Genomic DNA, 25234 nt, shown 5'->3' on the forward strand with positions numbered 1-25234 from the left:
TAGCTAAATATTCTGTTTGATAGAAAATTATGAAATTATAAAAGACAAGTGTATAACCCACAACTTGGAACTTATCAATTTGCTAATTACATATTATTGCCTGGTAAATTATAGGTAGTTTAAGAGATCACTGACCTACTTGTAGATGAAATATGATTTCCTTCTTTAAAAAATTAGTTTAGTAACGACAGTGGTTGGCAAGGAATTTCTGGTCAAACTATAATTCTATTTTAATCATAATTATACGTTTAAAAACTTGTTCTTCAGAGAAATTTCATCGGACATTTTACAAGCTAAAATGCTTTTGTACTTGTATGTAGCAGGCTTCTATTTTCAAAGATTCTTTCTATCAATATATAATCGTACTATAATTGGCTGGAAATTTTTCACATGAGATTATATAATTACAATTTAATTACACCTTAATATGCTGATAATAAGGTATCAATTTAATGATACACTATTACGAAGATATTGATATAATAACAGATATAGTATAGTGTTGAGTCAGAGAAATCTTAAGTCCCATTACTTTTAACGAATATCTAAGTATGTGATTTTTAAGAAGTTATCTAAGTCGATCCTATAAACAAAGATACTTTACGTTCGATAGTATACAATTATACCCGATCGTAAACGCGATTATTCGAAGGTTAATTACTATAGTACATCTTACCTATGTATATTTTATTAAATAACAGTGGATCTGCATTGTTATGCAAGCAACGTACTTTTTATCCTTTATCGACGTTTGATTACCTTCAAACACATTGATAGTTATATAACATCTTTTGTAAAATCAGGTATATTTGAACTGTTGACTCACGTTTAACCGTAAATTGTAACCTACATTGCGTTCAACGAATGGCGATTGCAGCGTTTGAGAATGTTTTCTACACTTTGTGAAATATCTTAACAATACTGTACTTATGTCCTCTAATTAAGATATCCAATTACATTTGAATTAATTACATTCGTTACTAATTGCGTTGGCAGTTAAAATAAGGTAATGGAAAGTTTTCTAGAAAACTTATTCAAAATCAAATTAAAAATGCAATAGCAACTTCCTTACCAATCACTCTTAGCCTTCGAACAATTTTTATATTTTATATATTCAATATGTTATATATTCAGAAGGTTATGAATTTCTCTAAATATTCGTAGTCTACTTACGTATCAAATATAAATACTAGTTCCCCTACCGTGTATAAAACATAAATTTAATAATACAGAAATATTTCCTAGAAGCACTTTCGATACTACGAGTTTATTTTTGAGTTCGATAATTTCCGCTCGATATCTCTTTACTTAATGTTATATCAACACGTGGCTGTGAAAACTTTTTCTAGAGGGATCGTTCGTTTGGTTCCACGTCGAATCGCAGTTTCTATAAGCGATTTCAACGGGGTGGTCCCTCGCCCACGGTGTGGCAACTATATTGAATAGGTAAACGCGAAGCCGGACCGGTACGAACCCGATTGTACGTACCTAAGAGAGTTTATATTTGCACGAACCTCTGTACATGCAAACACGAACGTTCCGTAATTTCTGGTCAGTTATCGTCTTCTCCGGTTCGAATTTAATTGCATCGTCAGGTAGGTTACAAAACGCGTTCCTATCGCTGTCGCATGATTTTTATTATCACGGCCTGGACGAAGTACAGAATGAGGTTTCTTTTTTTTTTCCTTTAAATACGGAGAATTATCGTAGACGACTTAACTAACGCAGCAATATCGTTCCATCGCGAATATACATATTAATGTATTAATGCGTTCAACAAACCGTGTTCCGTACTTATTCATGCAGTTGCCTCGATACATTAACCCTTTGCGGTTCGTCTGCTTCATGCGATTGCCTGTTACTATGTTCGATTTATTCCCAAGGTAATTTGTCCTAAACATAGAATAACACAACGGTCAAATTATAACGTCGTACAATTAAATCTGACAGTAAGATACCATTTTCTCGAAGCAAATTAATCGTATGTTTCTTACGAGCAACGATATAAATTAGATGTTAGAAGAAAAGAGTTTGAGATTTTGGAAGCTTACGGTGCTCATCGAGAGGGATAGATAAACAATGTGTAATCAATATCTATGGATCTTAAAATTCATTCTTTTGATATTTTCCAACTTTCAATTTTTGCGAGAAAATTTTGGATTTTTTCACGAATTGATATTGAAAATATTTGAAAAATCTTCGGAAAATGATAGACCTTTAGCTCATTCTAGTGCGCTTTGCTTGAGAATCGATGCAGCTCTAATTACTCTAGTTCCGGCTGTGAATGATGCCAATTAAAAGTGTTTCCTCGTTACACGATCAAAATCTGTATCACTTAAATCATATGTTTTAAAGAAGAAACCCTGTTTCTTCCATTATAAAACACGTACAAATTTTCATCGTTCTTATACATATAATACTTACGTCTACTATTATAGCTAATTAATTTTCTTGCGAAAATTGCTACGTGCTAGCAAAATCTGAGATCCTTTTTACGTAACATCCTCTATGTTAAATGCAGGGTTCAGTCGTATAACAAGTAAAAGCGAGCACGACGATGATTCCTCCTAGAAAAATAAGAAAAAAATAGAAATAAAAATTTTCTTATTCTCGGCTTAGTTTTCGACAAAATCGAATTTGAAAATTTATCACGTGTAGTTGATCGTGACTGGTCAATTTCGGACTGGTCAAGACTAGATTATCGACAGGAGGTTATTCTACGCGTGAAAATAAGTGCAAAACGTAGAATAAGATTTTTACACAAAATACTTTGTTTCCAGGAAAAATAATTTTAAATATCTATCATACGCATGTACCAGGCTGATTTTTAACCAAACAGGTTCAAACTCTATCTTCTTAAAAGCGAAACTTTAAACGGAAAATAATTTTATTTTACATTTTCGACTTATTTTCGCAAGTAGAATGACCTTCTGTCGATAACCTAGTTTTTACCAGTCCGGAATTAGCCATGTTGAAACGTTGAAACTTGATAAACGTTGAAACTCGAATTTCTCGAAAACCAAGCGACGAATGAACAAATTTGATCATATAGTTTTTTCCTATTTCTCCACAAGGAATCACCACGTGCTCACTTTTACACGTTATTCGACCGAACACGGTATACCGCGTAACTGAGGAGCCTCTGGAATCGTTTCAATAGAATAGCACTGTGTTTTGGACCACCCACCGGTAAACTTTAAGACACTGCAATAATCTATCATGTCATAAGATTCCTTTTTGGTAGACAATCTAAAGTACACTCTTGCAGCCACGATAATACTTTTCCTCTCGTGAAACGCGTGGGATTCGTGCATTGTGCGTTATTCGACGTTAACATTTACGCATCTCTACAATCATCCTCTATGCACCGGAACAAAAGGCTGAGGTTCGTCGATCAGAGCCGCGGCTGATTTTAAGAAGCTCTCTACGGCTTCGTACTTCCTATTGTTCCCTGGCTGCTGTCTTATTTCGAACGTGCATCTACAATCTGCTTCTCGCATCGCGAGTAAACGGCCTACGAAAATTTTTTCTCCCCGTGCGTTTCTCGTAAAACAGGTTGTTTGGTTGTTCCGATACGATCGCCACTGTGATTTCTTGCTATATACGAGTTATCCAGTTTAGCGAATCGAGGGTTATCGTCGATCTGCTTCTCTTATCGCAGGTAATAGGAAACACGTTGCATGTTTCGGGATTTTTCAGAGGGTTTGCTTGAGCGGTTCGTTTCGAACCGGTACCCTGGTCAATTTCGAACTTTGAATATCAAGTATACGAAGATTCTATCTTCAGAACCTATGTATATCCTTATGAATACGAGTTAACGCGAAATGAATACGTCTTAAAACGAAATACAAGTATATAAATATATCATTATGTTCCTGTTGCTTTCCGATGGACAAAGTATATAGATTTCTTGTCATTGTAATAATTACTATAGACGATTACTAATAATTCTATCATAACGTAGCCTTTAATGATCAGTTTCAATTATGTCTACTTTAGAGCAACGTATTCACATTGTTTTATCATAAAACAAGCATCCAACGTGAAGTATCAATTTTCAAGTAGACCTGCACCGTAATTAACGAAATGTGACATGATTAGTGTTCGATTTTCCCATGTTACCATTAATAATTTACTGTAAACAAATGCATTCGGTGTACGACAAGCACGATAAACAATAGTAGCCACGTTGATTACCGAGTGGACACCTTTGTCCCTGGAGGCACCCTTTGTTTCGATGTCTATCTTCACCAGGGGAACCGTGTGACGAGAGGGTGGGAAACAGGGGTTAGGGGAGAGAGACAGAGAGAGAGAGAGAGTGGTTCACGCTCTACTGGCGGTAGCGTTGAAGTAATTGCAATTAAAATTTGTTTCGTGAAATTGGTTACCCACATCCCACGTCCCTGTCTTCTCTGCTGTCCATCAGTTGGAGGCTTTTAGCACGCACTTGTTTTCTATTTATTACACTCTTCTGGTAGATCGAAAATCGTAATTAGTAGCTCGTTCACGCGACTCATTTTCCGTCCCTGTCTCCCTCTCCCTTTCGCGTTTCTCTCTTCCCCGTTCTATCTGCGTCATTTTTTTTTTAACAGCTGTAATTAACAGCGCATCGTTTGATAATTGTGCGTCTATTGTCCCGTTGCGGGTTGCGTTCGGGATCGATTTAAAAGGTTCGCGAGCAGAGGAACATTTTAGGCCGGGCGCTTCCATTCTATTTCGATTCGTTTTTCCTCGAACGGCGAGAGGCCCTTTTAATTGAAATGTAAATTGTTCGATTGTACCGCCGCGAAGTATCGGTTGATTTTAACGAAGCATCGACCTGCGCAGAAATGAAATTTCACCGATTCTCCGAATGGAACGAAAACAATGCTCGAGCCCGCTAATATCCTGATCGTGACATTTCCTTCCCTTTCGACCGCAGCACGATGCTTGTTTCGCTAAAAAAATCTACGTATTCCCTAGTTTGCACTCTAACGACCCGCCGTGAGGAATTTCGCCGAGCGAATCGTAGCGTGCTCCGTTACTCTCTTTAATTCTTTGATCGCGCGAGTTGCAACGTTTTACGCATATTCAGCGGACTTGTACGGATACGCGTATGTCAGCTAACTGATGGGAAACTTGAAAAAGAAACTACGTTCACGGTAAATATCTCCTCGGCTCCATATCAGATAGATCAGTAGCATACTTTTAGCCAGGGGACGTTTCAATTAATTAATATGAATATACGTAACTGGAGCGTTCAAAGCTAACGAAATGATCATTCGAAGTAATGAAATATCGATAAATTCTGTACGCTTCTATGTACAGTAATTTCATTTCCTTTATGTTCGTTCATTACAGATATCTGATTTTCGATTTTCATTTTTCAGAAAACGTGTTCATATACATTGTACGTATTCCTGTATACATATAGCGAATGCATATGTAACCGCGTAAACGTGCACAGTCTGCTCGTACAGAGTATTACGTGGGGGGATTAAAGAAGATTTTTCTAATCAAACTTCTACCATCGACGAATAAAAATATTAAATTTGTATCAAACGAATCGAGAAATATATACAAAAATGTATACAACGCAAGGAGAAGAACAGGCTCTACTAATAAAATCATATACTTCGTCAAAGATCATTCAAATCCGCAAAAAAAAAAATGAAAAATTCCCAATTGGTCGTTTCCATCACTCTGTGGTTCCGGTGTTAACAAATCGGATTAATTCGCGATCGATTCCCTGGACAAAGGGAACGAAAAATGGTACAATTTTGATCGGGAGAAGTAGGAATCGCGCGGCCGCGAAAACGCGAACCGTGCACTGATTACCGGCAATATTTCCCGCACGACCGGTCGTTAATAACGTTTCTGTTATTAATGAACGAACTGCGGCGTGGCGTTAACGGCCGATACGCGGTATAGTACGTTATGAGGTTCGATAATGCGCCACGCGGGATGGCTGACGCGTAATTGTAAACTCGATCGGAAAGGCTCGTCGATGGCGATTCGCGTCACGCTCCCTTATTTCTGGCCGGCGATTTGTACGTTCAGGCTTTTCGCAGCATTAAATAATCAAAAGCGAATTCGAGGCGCAGTTGCGCGCATCGGCCGATCGCACTTTTCTCCATTTGAAATTCAATGCGATCTGTTTGGGCTTGTCACGAGACTGCCGTACTCGATATTTATCGCGCCTTTCCAGAATTTTAGGAATTTTTCGGAAATATCGTTTCTGCACGTTGAGAAGGAAAGACGAGGGTGTTGGTAGGAATTCGGCACGGCAGGTGATTCTATCGCGCAGGAATTACATTTAATTTATTGATCAAAAGTCACGTAAACTATATATCGTCGAAAAATGTAAATAATATCGTAATATTATCGTATCAAGATGGAAGAAATTTGTATATAATTTGTATATAATTATTTGTATATTTGTATATAATTCCACATACATAGGTGCTATAAAGTTTTGTCAGAGTACAACGAATCGATTAGGACAAGGAGATAAGTAAGTGCTGGACAGAAGTATACTACAGAAATTAGAGAAGAATATAATTTGCATTGATATCGTGCAGATTCTGAGCTTTTTCATACGGATCTTTCTTTATTTTCTCGTCATATGGTAGTCAAATTTGTTGAGAAAAGAATACACGTGTTTTATTGTTCACGTTAATTTATGCAAGCGACGAATGCACGCGTGTTTAATATTCGCACACAGTTAAGCTATTTCTCGAATGCTGGACCAGTTCAACGGGTGGTCGTTATAAATTATAATAAAACGTTGCACTTCGTGATATCGCCTTCGTAGGAATAGTAAATTTCTCAGGGGCGTAATAACAACGGAAAGTGGTCGCCTTGGGGGGCGATTAATGTCGTCGCTATGAAAAATGCTCAATATTCTTTTTTACCTCTAGCTGTGTACACCGCGACACAACGTATTTTTTTTCCATTTATTATTTATATTCTTACCAGTACAGCGTGTTCTTTTTTTCCCGATGAAACGCGGATTGAAAAATTTGTTTAATTTACTCACAGAGTTACGATTGGACGATAATTACGATTTTAATCGTCGATAGATCTTTCATTTTCTACTTTACAGCCACGAACCTCCAAAAATAATTCATTTCCACAACGACGTTAATCTTTACGTTACGAAACTCGATTACAGCCGAATGCTACCATTTCAAGCCAATCGCTGTTAAAATTTGTCTCCTTCTATTGTAGGGATCGACAATAGAATGTATGTTGGTAATATGAGAGCAGCATAAAGAAGTTGAAAATTAAAGAATATTTCTCCTTTATAAAATCGAAACTACCTCGAAGTAAGTAAAGAAATCTATTAAGCGACATAAGGCTTAGTCGCGTTCTATGAAATTCCATTAAAAAGAAAATCCTGTTCGCAAAGCCCAACGTAAAAATTTCATTTTTCAAATATTTTTTTCCGACGTACCGGTTGAAAGAGGAGCCACATATTACACGGAACGATATTTCTCAGCACTCATCCGTGCTGTCGTTGCGGAATCGAAGTAAATGCGATTAAAGCCGGTCAGAGCATGAGATCGACGTTGCACGATGAATTCGACGTAACCATGCAGCCATGACGTATAACGGGGAAATTTATAAGGATTCACGGGGATCGTCGTAAACCATGAAAATTCTATTTATTTCGCGAATTTCAGGGCGAATGTGGGACGAACGCGCGATGAGACAAATTTACGATCCTTTTTAGGCATCAAATCTGGCGTGTCGGGAAAGTTTGGCTCGCAGCCAGCCGGTTCTCGAGTGCGGCCAAATACACGTACACATGTGCTCACCTATACTCGGTGAACACGTGAGCCACAGTATTATGAGATATTTAATTTGAGTTTCGCGCCGTTATATATCACTCGGGTGTTGATAGAATGGCTTGTTCTCTTGATTTCCGTTTTTGCACCCGTGTCGACCCGTGATTTACCGTAATTTCTATTAAAGATCCCTCGGAACGCGCACCAATTCCATTCCTCCTTTTGCTCTTCTTCTGCTTTCCACCTCTTCGTCTATTTTTCCCTTGCCGTTCTTGTTTCCTCCATGCAATCTCTTTTTTCGCGTCAACTTTCGTGCCAGCGGTGTCGCACGCCTACTTTTACATTCTCCGACGACGATTACCGGCATCCGTCGTCGGTGGCGAAAGAAGGACGAGGAGAAGAACAAAAAAAGAGAGAGGAAGCACAGCGTGAGAAACATTATATCGCCGTCCCGTAGAATTTTCAATTTTCTTGAAAGCTCCGTAAAGCTTAAACGCATCCTTCGTGAACGAATACGTTTCGCGTCTTCTCGCGCCGGATTTCTCCTTACGAACTGTGAAAAACCGTGTTATATGAACAAAACCCTACGATGCAGGCTGTTTCACGGATACGTGCACCGATCCATATGGGAAGGCGCGTTTTGTTTAGCGAAACGCGGCCACCACCGGCTGCTGCTTGCCAGATCGGCCCCGTTTTATGCAATTTTGGCCAGCAAACAAGTTTCACGAGAATAACGTAACGGGAATGTATAAGTAATCGTTCACCGTTTTGTTTGTAGAGACAGTCGTTTGTTCTTTTTTTTCTTTTTTTTTTTAAGGTTTATAAAGAAGGAATTAGTTAAGTCGTTTAAATCGTTGCAGTGAAAACGACGTATTTCAAGTATCGTTGATTAATCTTACGGTTATACATAAATATAAAATTATATTATCGTACAATTGGAAAGAAACTTTAGATACCATTGCTATCGAGCTCTTCGGTTTTGTTTTCCATAAATAGTTTGGTCTCATTTTCTCTGCTTGTACGAGATTATTATCTCGGTTGACCATGTACTCGACCGACTATTGTTGCAGCTTATTGTATCGAAAGGTCATGAGTCGTGATCCCTCAAGATATCTATGTGCTCACCTCGTTTTGCAATAGAAATCGATCACGAGTATTACTTTGTACCATTATTCATCGCGATTCTGTATCCACTTTCCTTCTACGCTTTATCTATTTTTATTCAGTATCGGTTTACTTTCTTATTAGCTCGTTTTATCGATCGGATCCACTCTGACACGAGAAATGAAAAACACACAAGACTTAATGATTTAAAAATGACAAACTCGTAAGACGAGAGCGTACGGTAATGATTTAATATAACACACTGGCCGAGGATTGAAGTATTTTCAAATTACATCTTGCAGAGAAGCAGTTGGTAAAGATGTCCACGAATTTATACAACAAAGAGTAAAATTATCAATAATAAACGAGAATCGATCGTAATTCTTAAAATTGGGCTCGTTGTAGAAAAATTATTTGTCGTTAATTGATCAGATAGTCGTTGTCAAAAATCTAATCTAATCTAATCGTTCAATTTATTTAATTCATATGCAGTTATCATCCTCTGCAAAGGCAAAGGTAGATCTCCATTCTTCGTTCTTATTTTCCCGAATTTTCCGTTTTCTAAGCGAGATCAGGTCGCTCGTTCTATTCAAGCTAACGATCACCTGTCACCCACTAGTCGCTGTGTTCGCATCTGCGTAAGAAAATTAAAGTTTTCTGTGCTGTTCTTTCCATTAAAAGCAGCAACCACATTGCGCTCGATCGTAATTGATTCTCCTCGAATCGTGCGCCGATATTCGAACGATTCGCGATTTCCATGCAGAGCAATATCGCGCAATTATGTTTACCTACACTTGCCGGCAACGTTTAGCAGAATAATCCTTTCTTATTTCGCCGTTAGCGGGATAATTGCATTCCGTGCGGCGCCACAGCTCCGTGTATCGTTTTTCTCGAGAGCCTCGTTCCGGCTTTTTGTTTGACGAAGTTACCTTACCGTTGCTACGGTTGCTCCAAGTATCCCGCCGTTCCCCTGGGTACGAGAAGTAAGCTTAACAGTGCGATAAAGGTAATATGATTACGCGAATCTGCAACGCGTAAGCTCGGCCCAGAATATAACTTCTCGATGAATTTGTGATTAATATGCAAATGCCGGCTAAGTTCCGAACCGGAATCGAGGATAATTTCGCTTCGAGCGGTGTACGTCTTGCGGGATATAGAAAATATCGACAATCGTTGATTTAGCGTAGAAATAATTTTTCCAAGAAGCGATTTTTTATCCTCGTTCAGACGAATAATTTTCGCTAGTACGAAGATTACAGGGAAAACATGATAAGTACGTTTTTATTGCTCTTTTTTTTTATTTCAACGTCGTATTGTAATTTAAAGGCAATATTTTCGTATAAAATAACTAAGAATGGAAAGAACTTGTCGGGTTTAGCTAAAGGTATAATCGTTAAGACGAACAATATATACATTCTCTGTTTCGCATCTTATTCATCGTATTTCATAATCTTTTTTTACCGTACGTTCGTTCGATCGTCAGGTTCGTGTAAATTGAACTATTAAATTAGTATTATCTAACGATATATCAATAATATCTCGTAACATTTTTTGTAACAATGTAATATAATAGAAAGATAAGTAATGGGAGGTTTTTTTGTTGAGCAACGCTTTAACAGCTTTAAATATCCAACCGAGACTATTATTGCAAGCGATAAATCTTTCATCTTTCTTACAGCTTTGATCTTATGTAACGAAATAAAATCGATATCCGCAATATTTTCCTGGCGTAAGCTTGATACCGATAAGTATTATCGCTGGAAGCTTAAAGGTATTTCGTAGCGCAACACTGCTTCAATTTACAGATTAACAAAACAAACAGTCGATAATAACGATTATGATGAAAAAAGACGTCTCGAATAATTGCGTTACAAATTAAAATGTAGCTGCGTGATACAAACTATTTTTGTCAATACTGATCCACTATATTGGAAATCTTCCAAATCAGGGATTAATAAGGGAAAATAATCGCCTGAACAAGAATTTCCTCGTATCTCTACAGAAAGTCGCTAGAAACATAGAAACTTGAACTTTCGTCCAACGATCCACACATCTGTACATAATAATTTTACAAAATATTTAAAAAGACCCAGAGTTGGCAATAAAGAAAAACGTTACGATAATTGATCGATCGTATCATCCTTCGACCGTGAAAAATCATTGTGGTTCCGTAAGATACAGTAACAATCCGTTTCGATCGTGGCCTAATAATAAAAATCCATTAGCACTCGAGTGATTTCTTACGAATGAATCATCGATCTAATCTCTGGATTCTCTATCGCTCTCGATTCCCGATAAACCGTGTACGCCATCTCGTTTCGCTGGTTTTTCCATCCGTCGCCTGCATCTTTCTCCGCTTTTCACGAAAGCTGTGCAAGTCGTAAAGCAGAGGCATGAATTCCCTCGCATCCCATTGTCGTAAATAGCTGCGAGGGAAGGCCCGTGTGAATAAGTAAAGACGTTCCCTGAATGACGCCCCGTGAAAGTGTAATGCCGACGAACGTAACGCGTAAACGTGCAAACGTTGATTCTGAAAGTGATTCAGCGTTAGGATCGCGTGCCACATGGAGGCGAAAGACAGACGAACATGAAAGTCTGGAAAGTTTCGCGTGTTATACGAGGGCGAATTGTGGTTTCACGATCTTTGTTCGGGCCGACTCTGCTGCCTCGTTTAGACACGCTTCATCAATCATGTTAATAAACCTGTTCGAGCGTTGTCCACGTGTCCGCCGGATGAATCGGGCCACGTTACGAAAATGCACATCCCGAGCATTGCTCCGCTGGAAATAGCCGAACGCAAAGGAGACCGAGTGATCTATGGAGGATTCTTTATCATCCCAAGTCTCATTATACGAACCATTCGCGTTCTACAATGCGTACGGTATTTCTTTTTTACCGCGCGTACTGTCGGGTATTGTCCGAGTTCTGCCTTGAAACCGTATAACATCGCGCGGGTTTTCTTCATGCAGGCCACGTGGTAACCAGCGGCGATTAAATAAAAGGTAATTAAGAAAGAAAAATGCGTTGGGTGAATTAAAAATTACAGATATCGGGGAATACGGTGGCGAATGTAGGGCGTGCTGTTGAACATTGTTGGCAACTGGGGTAGGATCTTTTGTGCGCGTGCATTGCCGACACGTGTTTCTTGTTTTGACAAGATAATGTGACTTGATCGGTCGGTGTTATCTTTCAATAGAAACATCATATGGTGTGTTGCAACCGAGAAACGTTTCAATCTTTTACTTTCTTTGTGATTAATATATCCGCGTATTGTTTCATAATTTACCGATATCGCGACTGCATTTATTGTAATTCGCATCGCGTTAATTATAGATAATTCTACAGGGAATAGTAATTATGGAATTGGAATAGGATGAATTATTTTATCCGTACCGTTAACAGTGATAATATGAATTCGGATGCATGAAATTCTAAATCGATTAAAATACCTTGATCCGGGTAAATGGTGGAAATTTTAATGATCAGCCTTTCTAGGTTTAATATTCTCATTACGTATTCCACCATCGAAGAACGTGCTTTCTGTTCTCAATTTAAACACTGTCCGTGGTTTGTTTGATTCTGAAATGATCTTGGACAAAAACGGTTAGTTGAATTTATCGCTATCTCTTTCATTCATTGTCGCATGACTTAAATGCAACCGGTTTTTTGACATACCGACACCGATCGTCACTCACCGGTGCAGTGTCTTTACTAATGAGTCATAGTAACTGCAAGCGAACGTTTTAACGCTATTCGTAAGGTAATTATTCGCGTGGTAACGGATTTCATACTTAGACCGCAGATCTTTCCTCGAAATATTTCCAAGGAATACTTAATATCGATAAATATGACGCCAGGTATTTTATTTTCTACCTTTTGGATACTTTTATCTCGTCTTACACGTTTCACAAAGAATTTCACCTTTGTCCCATCGAATTCGTAAGTTAGCCTCAATTTTCTCCACGAGTTAGTTTCAATTTAATCCCAAAAAACCTTTCATTGTGATTTACCACTCGAATTGAAGAAACACGTTGATAACCCGTTTACCGGCTAAGCATCGAAGGCGGCAAGTTCGATAAATAGACGTTTTCATCAGTCGTAAGGTGTTCCCATTTTCAATTTCTACGAAAAGGAAGGAAGACATTCGGCTGCTATGTTTGATACGGAGGATAGAAAGGAACTAAAAGGTTTACAGCCGGCACGGCGTTGGGCTGAATACGCGCGACCCAATGCTCTCGAAGCTTTCGCGCAATAACGTGAGTAATCTACGAAAGCAACGCGGTATGGTGGCTAGATACTACTATCTGGGAAGGGAAAATGTAGGGCACAGAACGGATCGAAGCATCGATCGTTGAAGCGCGATAATGACTCGATGGATTTGAAAGCGGAAGACGCCAGCCGGCGTTCACCTTTTCGACCGGCTCTCATTTTCCCTTCGTCGACTTCCTCATTATTCCCAGATCATTTACTCTGCTTTTTGATACAAAAGCTACGCGGGCTTGAACTGGCGTCGAAACACACGGCCCTGGCATTCGTGTTGGTGTCCACAGGTTCGTTTATTCGCCCTGTGTGGGCGCGCCTTTTTGCACCGGCTCTATTCGTACCGCTGAAATTCCGGTTACACGCTGCGTTCTCGAAAAATACTTTACGCGGAAGGTTAACTGTTGAAATCTTCCACTGCGAACGTCGATTCTTTTGATGAAATAATAACAAGAGTTGTGGTAGGTTGTGCGAAAAGTTTCTTTCGTTTTATAAGGAAATAATAGACGTACAATGTTTACTGAATTATGCACGAATATAATAATAGAAATATAATAATAATAATAAAATGATATAAAACAGAAATTGTTGTTCATCTATTATCACCTTATGAAACGAAAGAACCTTTTCGGACAACCTAACGTTTCAACGAAGCAAAATGGTTATTCGTATGTTAGAAAGCGATGCTATTTTTATATAAAGATCAGCGCTCTTCTTATCTGAGACTTTGTTCAATCGCACAATTCTCGCCGATGACACGTGTTGTCTTTTGTCTTTTAAAAGTCGTACGTTTCGTTCATAATCCAACATCCCTCGTAACATAATTCGAACATGAATCAAACATAATTCACTCATGCGCCCCGCGTACGTATTCGGTACGTGAACGTATGCGAACAGCAACAATTTTTAATCAACGATATTAAGATATCAAAATAAGCACATAAACGGATAAAGTTCATGCTTTTGAATTTACGTTATTGATGATTGTATAGAATTGACTGTAATGAATTGATCGTCTCGTATAACTAAAGTAAAGTAGAATGTCATCTTCGTCGAAAATTGTTCGTAGAAGAATGAAAATTAAAAAAAATTCCTCACGAGGGGATTAAAGTCGAACGTCTTATTGTTAGTCAGATATTCTTCATTTGCATCTATTATTCGAGAGGTATCGTTCATTCTTACGTAAGGTTTACATAAGCGATTGATTTCGTAAAAAATCAATGGGTCGTGAATATTCATGAAAATGTTTTCCTCGCTGTTTACGTATTTGTGTTTTACGAATTTTTGTCTATCATAGTCCAAATATCGAGTACCATAACCAGCTTCGCATTTTGGTGGATTCAGGAAGATTAGCATTTTACGATTTCGTGTTCCCTGTATCATTGTGTTTAGCCGGTCTTGGCGCGTCTGTTAGAAAGCAATACAATGTTACGTTAATAATCGATCAGCAATAAAACGATAAAGACGCGGCTACAATGGTATCTCGAAGAAGGATAGAGAGGAAAAGTAGCGGGAAAAGAAGTAAAATCGCCGCATAAAAGTTTTACGAGCCACGACATTGCCTTGTTGCATCTGCTCATACTTTATTCCGCTTCTCTTTATTTTTAGCTCCGTACGCTACGAGGTTTAACATTCGGATAAAGTAACTTCGCCGTTATAAACAGCGTCGGCTAACAACCCCATTTTTCCGCCCTGCAATTGCCTCCACATCGAAATAATTCGTTTTAAATGTATTTCCTTATTTGTAAGATAGCGCAACTTCGAAAAATTCGATATTTACGAAACTTACTTACTGCAGCTTTTCCTTTCAAATATTTCACTCAAATTGAACATTCTACGTACGCAAAAATTAATTACTTTACGCGTCAAAGTACTGCACAAAGTAGCAAAAACGTACGGACGTTCCAACCCTACAGGTAAGTCGTTCTGCACTTCGAAACCACTTTATGTAATTCGAGTATTTCGTAAATACAGTAAATTAGATATCGCTTTTGACGAGCAGTGATCAAATGCCAGGAAATGAAACTTTTATATCGAGACTTATTTGGATTCATAATGAAATTGCATAGTGAAATGAGAAATCCACCCCTGATCGAAATATTTTCCATCGTGGCAATTATTCCGTCGCTCATCCCTCGACCATCGACTTAACTCCATCGACTTTCGTGATCTTAAATAGATACGTATGATAAAACTGTTGAAGAATTTCAGTTTGTGTGCCATGAGCATTTGGACTGGTCAAAGCTGACGTAAAGGCTATCTATCGTTTTATCCTTTTAATAACTTCAGATCCATAGAATTTCTCGAACAGCAGCAGTTCTTTTTCCTGTGTGTCGTAACTACGATATGGAAAGGAGATGCATCTATATACCGGTAGATGTTCAAGAGCGTGGACGAGGGTACAAAATGCGAATATTGCGCTTTACCTTTCTACGAGGATTATCTTCAGTGCGATGCATCTCAGTGCATCCGTCTTTCCGTGCCACATACATATTTAATACGTTCATCCCATCCGCGATCAGCCGTTAGATTGCATCGTGTATCGGTCGGATCTACAACGAACAAAGAGACGTAAGACGTGATAACCGTGTACATACGCGCATATTGTTACAGAGATGCATCGGGTATCTGGCAGTGGTGGTCAACTTGCTCGATGATATTGAATATTCGTTTCAACACTGATTCACCAGAGTTTCGTTTATTATTTTTTATAATGTTTATGATACTTAGAGTTTATGTGTTCTTCGTAGATTTGAACGAAGAAGATTTAATAAAACACATACCTTTCGAAAAATGTAAAAAAGGAATTGATCCTTTCGACCGTTTCTGGCGTATTTCTCCCTTAAGAGATTCTATCGATAGAGATAATATATTTTGAGCGTCATCATTTTAATTTATTACTCGTTTTACATTTTAGAATATTGCCTGTAATTAGAATGCACATTTATTATACGAAATTATCAGACCTAAGGTGATTTAATATTTATATAACATACAAACATATTTTTCCACACTATATAAATAATAGGATCGTTTACGTCCAATATCGCTTCGTTCTCTATCGTTTTCGGTTTCTAAGAAATCTAGAAACATTCTGGAATATTTGTAAATATCTCTGTTGTATGATTTTTTAAGTCAAATGCTTGAAACTTTTCTCAACGAAGATCCGGAGGCAGGAAATTCAATGTTGAAACTTTGTTTCCATCGTCAATGATCAATATTATTTCCTTTGATTCGGTAAAATTCATTTACTTTGTACATTGTAATAGGCATAGAGAGGAAATAATTACTTGTCGCCTGTAGTTTCGTGCGTTACATTTAATCAGATATAAAGCAACGAGCAAATAATTGATACACGCTATTCTCTTTAACGGATCAAAATATAATTTTTCGTGTCCTGGACAATGGCTATCCCTGTCGTATCACCGTTTCTAGCACATCGACTATGAAATATCCTCGAATTTCCATTCATAACATATTGGTTTCCTTCGACGCGGGCTTGCTTACTTTTTAATATTCCTCCTCCACTCTGGCGTGCTTTTAAGCTGGAAAACCCGAATATCGGCATTATTTATCGATGTCAAAACGCTGATATTGATCGTTAAATGGATAAATATTCGCGGGGTTAATTTTATTTACGACGAACACGTGTCTGCCTAAGTAACGATGCAAATATTAATAACAGCTTTGATCGATTTTAATCTATTACCTCAGTCTGCCGCATCATTTGTATCATTTTTGTTCATTAAAATTCTTTATCGAATTGTGGTATTTTCATCGTTATTATTCCGTGAATGATATATGATCCTAAATCTTATTATCCTACAATTATTACGTACGTTAAACTATCTACTAATGTACTTTGCGTAGCCTTTTAATTTGAAGTTTACATAATATACAGTATTTGCTTGTCCTCTCGCAGACACTTTTCAACGACGAAATAAAATATAAAAGGGCGAATATTGCAGAGAATAGATATTCCGCGAACATACTACTCGAAACATTGTTGCAGAATAATTTTTGAAAAAGGGGTTCCCTGTGCCACGGAATAGCACGCGAATGGAATTAAAATACGTTAGAAATGTATCAGAGAATCGAGCGTTGGCCATTTGCCCGTTCGAAGTTCACGCAAAATTAGATAACTGGCCGATATCGAGAAATATCGGTTTCTACTCGGTCATACGATTTCGCGTCCAGCCAAGAGAAGCTTACTTTAGTATTTCCAGACGATTTCACCCGGTCGAACGGACTAGTCACCGGGTATAAATTTCAGTTGCGTTCGCAGGGATGTGTGTTTTGTCTGCGGCCGTGGACACAAGGGGAGCGGAGAACGATTGTTATTAATTCCGTCTCCAGGGTACCACTAATATTCATTTGGTCGACGGCCAGGGACGTACGTGGAGGCAAGTGTGTGCCAGTCGAAGCTTCTGAAAAACGAAGGATCCCACCTCCGAGCGAATAACTCAATATCGACGTGGTTTATTCCACGGGGACGAGACCAGCGTTCGTTCTTCTCGCGTATTTGCCTATTCTACCCTCTCCACCACTGTCGTTTTGCTCGTTTTCACTTCTCGACGTTAGTTTTTGCGACTCGAATAGGCCGTCAATCGTTAATTCGAAAATAAATTGGCTCGCGGAAATGATAGCTTTTAGTCGATATTTCTTTAACTCTTTGCGATTTGGGTTAAAAGTATCTTTTAAACACAGAACATACTTGCACACACGCGAAAGTGTATTAACCGCGAGTAGTTAAAAAAATTCAGAGAAATGTACGTAGGTCTGGACACGTTATACGAGTTTCAGGACAATATCAAAAAGCACGGCATAGTACGGATGCAAGGAACGGGGAGAACAAAATAGCGTAATTCTACACTTGTCGGAGGCATTACCATAGGTTTCTGCGAAACAAGAGTTAAAAGAATGTCTTTGTTTAGGTCCAAGAAACTATTAAAAAAATAAAAATAAAGTACAATTATGGCTTTACAACGAAACCACTGTCCCATAAGAGTTGAACGCTCTATAGTCTCGTATTTTTCTTATCAACAAAGAGGAGTTTAGTTTACATTCTACTATAGTTAGAGAAAACCTACGTAGGGCGTATAATTCGATAGAATATATTATACGTAGAATGTATAATTCAATAGAACTGCAGGTCTTGCAGAATAGTAGAAACGTATGGAACGTTATCCGATACAGGTGTCAGAATTAATCTAAGCATAGAATATATATATATATTTAAATGGTATGATGGGATATACGTGGTTCCTCTGAAATTGGTCAGATTTACCGTAACGCTGTGTAAATAATTGCTTTTACGTAAATCCAGTATCTCTTGATTCGATTACATACGTACGTATAGGCACTTGGAAAAGTATTTGAATATTTGTCATAGAAAATTTTTCAGAATATATCGTACGTGTAGCGCTTGTCTTAAATGAAATTCTGTGAAATTTCATTAGCGCTGTAACGAGACGCGAGCATCGTGATTACATTGGTAATGTTTGGAGCCAATTAAAAAATGTACATGGAAATTACAAGACATTTATTATAATCGTACACTTATCAAAATTTAATGTACAGCGTAAACAGTGGCCTTAAACGTATCCGAACCACCTAATTAGCGTTAAACGTGATTCCACTAAATATCGTAGCTTATTAATATAATAAATAATTGACTGTTCGATACTTTCCACTATATGTTGTACATATTTTCCTCGAGCGCGTGTTCTACGCAGAATTTGAAATAATCCTGATCGAATTAAGCGGTTGCAAAGTGCGAATAAAGATTTAAAATAAGAAAGAGTAGCAATCCGCTGGATCTGCCCGATACTTTCGGATCGTATTTTTCTCCTTGAAATACATTTCACGGCGAAGGATTTACCTGGTCCCGTTCTTCCAGCGACGTACATAAACCTCGAGAAATTAATCCCTCAGGATAAGACAGTATGACGGAACAGCCGGAGAGAGAGAAGATGGAAAGCTTTTTTTATAAGCGAGAAGCGCCTCGATGCTTCGTTTACCGAGCTACGATTAACCTAAAAAGTATACAATTCCTCTCTTCCTCTACCGCATCTCGTATTCTTTTTTTTTTTTTTTTTTAATACTTCCACCGTCTTTTTTCTTTCGCTTCTTCTCCTTCCTTGTTTCTGTAACATTTTATTGTGTAGCAGACTTTTACAGTTTTCGTTCATTTGGAAACAGGAAGTTAGTCTCTCGGTAAAATTTGTTCTGCAAAATGTGGTATGATCTTCCTCGATAAATTTCGTTTTATCCCGGAGCCGCTTTTCGGGGCAGATTTTTTTGAACAGCGAATGTCATAATACAATATTACAAACACATATACACGTGAATTTGACGAGTACGGACAATTAATATACTCGAATTTGAAAAAATTTTGGTTTAAACAAATACACACGATAACAAATACATTCATTTCCAGGCAAATTTTTATTCAAGAGACACAATTTTTAATTACCAATTTGCTTCTTACCTTCGATTACCCCTTTTTATCGTCGCTGTACACCTTCTAACGAACATCTTTCTCACATTGAATAGCAAACGATGGATTTTCAATAAAGGAAATATTGTTTTTTACTCCGAAGTTATCTCTTTTCATTTGGACGGCCTCAGCGCGGACTGTTATTGTTTTCGAAAATTATAGCACTCTATTCCGTAGTTGCTCTTGGTCCGTGAAGTGAAAAGGAGAGCGAAGGAGGTAACTTCAGGGATCCTATCCACAACCTATCGTCTGCCGAAAGCGTTCGAGCCTCAGCTCCCGTTTCCCTCGCCTCTTTTACCGTTGTTCTATGATTCTTTTTATTCCCCGATAGACATCTGTATCCCATGCCATCTCCGATACTGTCTTCAATATCTGGAGCAACATGCCGACAACTACGAATGTTCGTGTACTTCCCGACTGGTCAATAACATCCGGCTCTGCTCGGAAATGTCGGAGTACTTCAAGTTCCGTCGTTACATTCAGACGTAGTGCCCTTGCTTCCGCATTTACGTGTCGGTTCTACGACGGACATCCGGCCCTTATCTTGTAATTGTATCGATATTGAAAAGACTAGTGCAGAATAGATCGTCTTTATAGTTTAATTCGATAAAAATTGAATCAATAACGTTACTATGTTTTGAGGGAAGATGGTTCAAAATACTTGCTGTTAAAAATTATTTCTTATGTTAAGAATGTTTGTGATTTATTTATAAGACTGTGAAAATTGGCCGAGTTTGTCCGAACTGATAAAACAATTGACAAAATCATTATATTTAATCTATCGGACCTATTATACTTTTTACCCAAATTCTACGTTGCATTTCTATGGAAAGATTTGCATTTGTTTAGTCACGTAGGATTACTTTTAAATGGTAGGAAATTTAACATACAATACTACTCGTAATTATACTTCCTTTGTTTTCACAATTGTGATTTAAAATACTTACACTTACGGTTCGTGTATCATAAAATCTCGTATCGTACTTTAATGTACGATTACAATTTTCTTTGTCGATGGAATAATTATGAGCGTGTTTGATCTTTATCAAGTATCGTGTAAATGCTAAGCTAATATAGCGGTATGCAAATATTTTTCGAATTCATTACGTATCGACGGGTACGTATTTGGGGTTCTCCGTGGTGGCTCTTACAAATTTCAGATTCGTTCGTAGCTATCGCGTCTCACGAGACCAACATAGTCAACATCGTATACATCGGTCCGACTTCACGTGCACACATTGTCATCTGCGTTTTGTCCCACGAATCCTGCGACACCTGTATCGTGCACGCTGAGTCCCAGATTATCTCTGACGTGTCCTCTTGGTACGAGCAAAGCAACTTCCGCGCCATTTGTTGCAATAAACTATTACAAATGCTAACACAATTGTTCCGTAATAAAATAGAATTATTCCACAAAGCGAAAGATTACCGCTTCGTTACACAACAATTATATAATTTCTATTTATATACACTCGTGTTCTATTTCATCGTTTTACACTTTCTTTCACTCGTTTCCAAGAAATCGCGTGCACCCAAAAACTGATACGCTCGTGTTCTCTTCTTCCACGCTAATATCGAGCACTTTCTCGATCGTTTCACCAGCGCTTGCACTTTCTCTGGCATTTGAAATTTAATCGCTCGAGTACTTGCGAATATTCGCACCACGTTTCCCACAATTACTCCAATATTCTATAAGAAAGCCAATATTTCATCTATGAAAAAACATCGCCTAACCGATTGTTAGAATGTTACATTCTCGTGAGCCGCGCATTCACGACACGGACCATCGAGTTATATTAACAATATAACTGAAATATTAATTTTTCCTTTTCCACGAAAGAGGGAAGAACGATTTCCATTCGTCGCTGCTATGGTTGCGCGTAAATATCACGTTATCGGCCCGACACCATAAACAGGACGCACCTCGCGAAAAGAGCAAAAATTCAAAGAGAATAACGAATCGGTGCAGTTTCAAGCGGCTGAGCCGCGGTCCTATCGGAGGACGAACGCAGAGGTGAAAATAGGGAAAAGGGAAGGGCTTGAAGCTTTACGTCAGCAGCAAGGAAACTTCCATAATTCTCGTCGTTTTCGCTGGCGCAGGTTGTGCCATAGGCTGCACGGATCGTAGACCTGGAAGGTTGCTGTGAGTGGCGGTTCTGGAGGTGGGGTACGGATGTAAGGTAGCGAAGGCGTACGGTAAGAGGATCATTACGTGGAAAGGCGGGCTAAAGGATAAGAAAGGAAAGCACGATTAGAGGCGGAACATGGGAAACCTGGAAACCGCTGAAGAATAAAAACGGTGTCCTAGCTGGTTTCTCTACTGTGCGAGACAGATATTTTATATAGATACGTGGCCATGCGCGCGCCAACCAAGGACACACAGTGGAGCTCGTATGTAATCACGTATGTATTACACTGCGAGGCTCGGTTTGTGTGCACGTCGCATTTGGCGGGAGGAACTAAAATCTAAAGGGAATAATGGATTCGCGTAGTTCAACCTTGCTTCTCGGTGGGTTCCAGCCGAGTTCTCCTTTTCTCTCTGCGTTCGCGACATCTGAAAAGGGGGAAACGAGGGAAGAAAAGAGGAAGGGAAGAAGGGTGGGACTTTAAGCTTTACCTCGACAACTTTACCTTCGCTGAGAAAACTTCCATAATCCTCGTTCCGTACACCCGTGTAGCCGCGCGTCTCAGTGAGCGTCGGCGTCGTTGTCGTCGTTGTCGGAAGCTACAGAGCGGCGGAGGAAGGTCGAGAAGGGTGCGTGAGGAGCGAGGGTACGTGGTAAAAGGCTGTACGTGTAGGTAGGCGAGTGGAAGGTAAGAAAAGGATGGAAAGGCCCGTCTGCTAGCTGGACGAAGTAAGTCGGCTGGGTATGGGGCAAGGAAGGCGAGCCCTAAGACCGAGTTGAAAAAGAAAAAAGAGGAGAGAAAAATATATAGGAAGGAAAGAAACGGCTAAACAGAGGAGGAGGAGGAGTTTGATCAGCGAAAGAAGAAAAGCTTCTGACCACACGAGTCAAGGAGTAGCGGATGAAGCAAACGAGGGGAAAGCAGAAACGGGATTCACTTTCTTTGGATTCTATGCTCGTCGACCGGTCGTTCGATGCTCTATCTTGGCTTTGTCTCCCGTCTCTTCCTTTCCTACTTGATTACGTCTTTTCTGCCGCGTATCTTCGTTTTCGATTTTTTCCCTCTTCTCAGGGCAAACTACGGAAACGTTGCTATCCCGAGGAACCGTTGTCCAGGACACGGTCGTTTCATAAATTGCACCAGATTTTCCTAATTACTATCGGGTTGGCTGGAAAGTTTGTGCCGATTTTTAGATAGATGAGCGGGGTACTATATATATTATGCAAGTTCAGTTGATACTCCCTTATAGAGTTTTTTCATATCTCTCCCATAAAATTCTTACTATATCTTATGAAACAGTAATTTCTATTTAAATAACGTTCTATAAACTTTTTATAATTTCTGTGAACGATACCACGCACGTTCTTTGACTTTCATTCGTTTCGACCTATTGAAACATTACCCGTAAGAAACATCACCTGTCAAAACTTATTCGATAATTCCATGTTTCTCTCTATCATTTATTCGAAATAAAACTCCAAAAAGAAAAAGAAGAAAAAGAAAAATGTCGTCTGATCCATTCTCAAACAAACTGCCAATTTGCATTATCTCTAATTAGTTCCAGTTTCCTGTTCGTGTAAATTACAGTCCTGTGACAGTCAACCGCGTAAGCTCGAGCATGTGTGACTGAAAGCGCACGTCAACGAGGGTAGCCGTGTTCCCTCGGCTTTGCAAGATTCTCGTTGTATCGAACACAATTTCTCCGCGGGTTTTCGGGATGCCAATCGCACTCGGTAATCTGAAGCTCGCTTAAACGCTTTGCCGACGCGCATTACGATAATTGATTGCTCAGTTCCTGATTAGAGTTTCCGATCATTTGACACTCGCTCTGTCTACAATCCGGGGGCGAGCCGCGTGGGGGTGGTTTCGCGTCTCGTCTCCAACCAACCAGTTGGATAGAGCTAGTCGATCTCTCGAGCTTACGGTTAAGCCGCCGCCTTCTATCGCTCTACCAGTCGTATCGAAGTATGTATCCTGGATATCCGGATTAACGTCACCCTCAGCTGCGCTGTAGGCGAGTCTTTGCGTGATTTGTTCTTCCGGCAAACGGTTCGAGCGATTCGTCTTTGTTTGTCGACTCTCGCAATATTTGGATGTTGTTGTTTGTCGATACGGTTCTTCTGGAGCTCTTCATGCGACATCGAAGTTGCGCAAACAGGAAAAACGCGAAGATAAAAAATAAAGCTTTATGTCGGGAGCTTACGATATTTAATGCTACTACAAAACTAAGAGGATGGTTGAAATGGCCAGTTGGTGATTATTTACGCAAATCGTATAGATTCATCGAGTTTTAACGTATATTTGTTCTTTCTCCGCTTATTGTTAGCGACGTAATATCGGTTTTCCATTTTTTACCAATTTCACGTCCACAGATGTTACATGTTCTAAAAGTTACATCTCAGTGGCAATTTCGATGAAAGCTTGTCGTTATCGGTGGATTCTTTTGTCAAATTTTTAAACCTATCGGAAATTTAAAGGATATCTTTGTCGCACGTGTTATGTTTTTCTTCTATCGACCAAGTTAAAACAAACTGGAAAATTCTAGCCAACGTGTAACAGATACAAGACTACAGTGTATTTTTGGAAATTTGACTGATCATTTTGTCTCTCGTATAAAGCGTTCATACGGACAAAGGCTTGTTTCTGTCTTGCGTCGTGTATTTTCCCACGCGTCTCTCGCACTGATTTCTTTAGTACGAGTTTTAGTATTAAATTTAACTCGCAATTTCAATCGGTAAAGCTGCAAGCATTAAAAGAGCTGATTGCTAAAAGTAGAATTAATTAATTTTGCAAGGATCTGCAACATATTTCGTTCTTTGATGGAAGAGTGTGTACCGTTTGAGGGGTTTATTGGAAAATAATGTGGCTGAGTTTCCAGGAACTTTTCGATTCTGACTAATGAAATGCCATACTATTTTTATACGTTTATTAACCGATGTATGCTTCTGCTTGTTTCTGGAACTGTGAAATTACGGAAAGGTATTTCTGCAAGGGATTATGTAAATCAAGTGAAACGAACGAGGTCACCGTTGACAATAAGAATCTGAATTCAGAGCCACGTATTAAAGCGTCCATTGATTTATTTCGTTCCCTTTACAATCCCTTGCAAATGAAATTTTATTCGATTAACGAATCCCAATGAGATCATAATGGTCCACGACATTTACGCTTTTCATTGTTCAACAGGATCCTAACGAACGTGCCAGGATAAGACAATAGGATATTATAAACATCGATTCTTCGTCGATGCACATTCATCTATGCATCGTTTAATCTGAAAAGAATCCAGTGAAATTAGCGTCGCCGCTATACTCGCGCAGAGACGATGAAATGTTAAAAGAATCGTCCGCGACTTAAAATCCACCAGATTTCATTGCAAATCCATCAGAAGATATCGTAGTTAATAGTATTAGCTGTTATTGCAAGTATTCTGAATGAAATGTTAGAAAAATTGGCCTCAAGTACCTAGATATCC

The 25234-nt window shown here is 38.8% G+C and overlaps 2 protein-coding genes across 5 annotated transcripts in view; one reads left to right on the plus strand and one right to left on the minus strand.

Moving 5' to 3' along the window:
- The window catches only part of LOC138186288 (uncharacterized), a 356044-nt gene that overhangs the window by 76102 nt on the left and 254708 nt on the right, over positions 1–25234 (minus strand). The window lies entirely within an intron of this gene.
- The window catches only part of LOC138186276 (zinc finger protein 541), a 589272-nt gene that overhangs the window by 4180 nt on the left and 559858 nt on the right, over positions 1–25234 (plus strand). The gene's annotated exons all lie outside the window — the stretch shown is intronic.

Source organism: Bombus flavifrons, chromosome 13 (assembly GCF_040668555.2).
Source record: "Bombus flavifrons isolate JBK064 chromosome 13, iyBomFlav1_principal, whole genome shotgun sequence".
NCBI lineage: Eukaryota > Metazoa > Arthropoda > Insecta > Hymenoptera > Apidae > Bombus > Bombus flavifrons.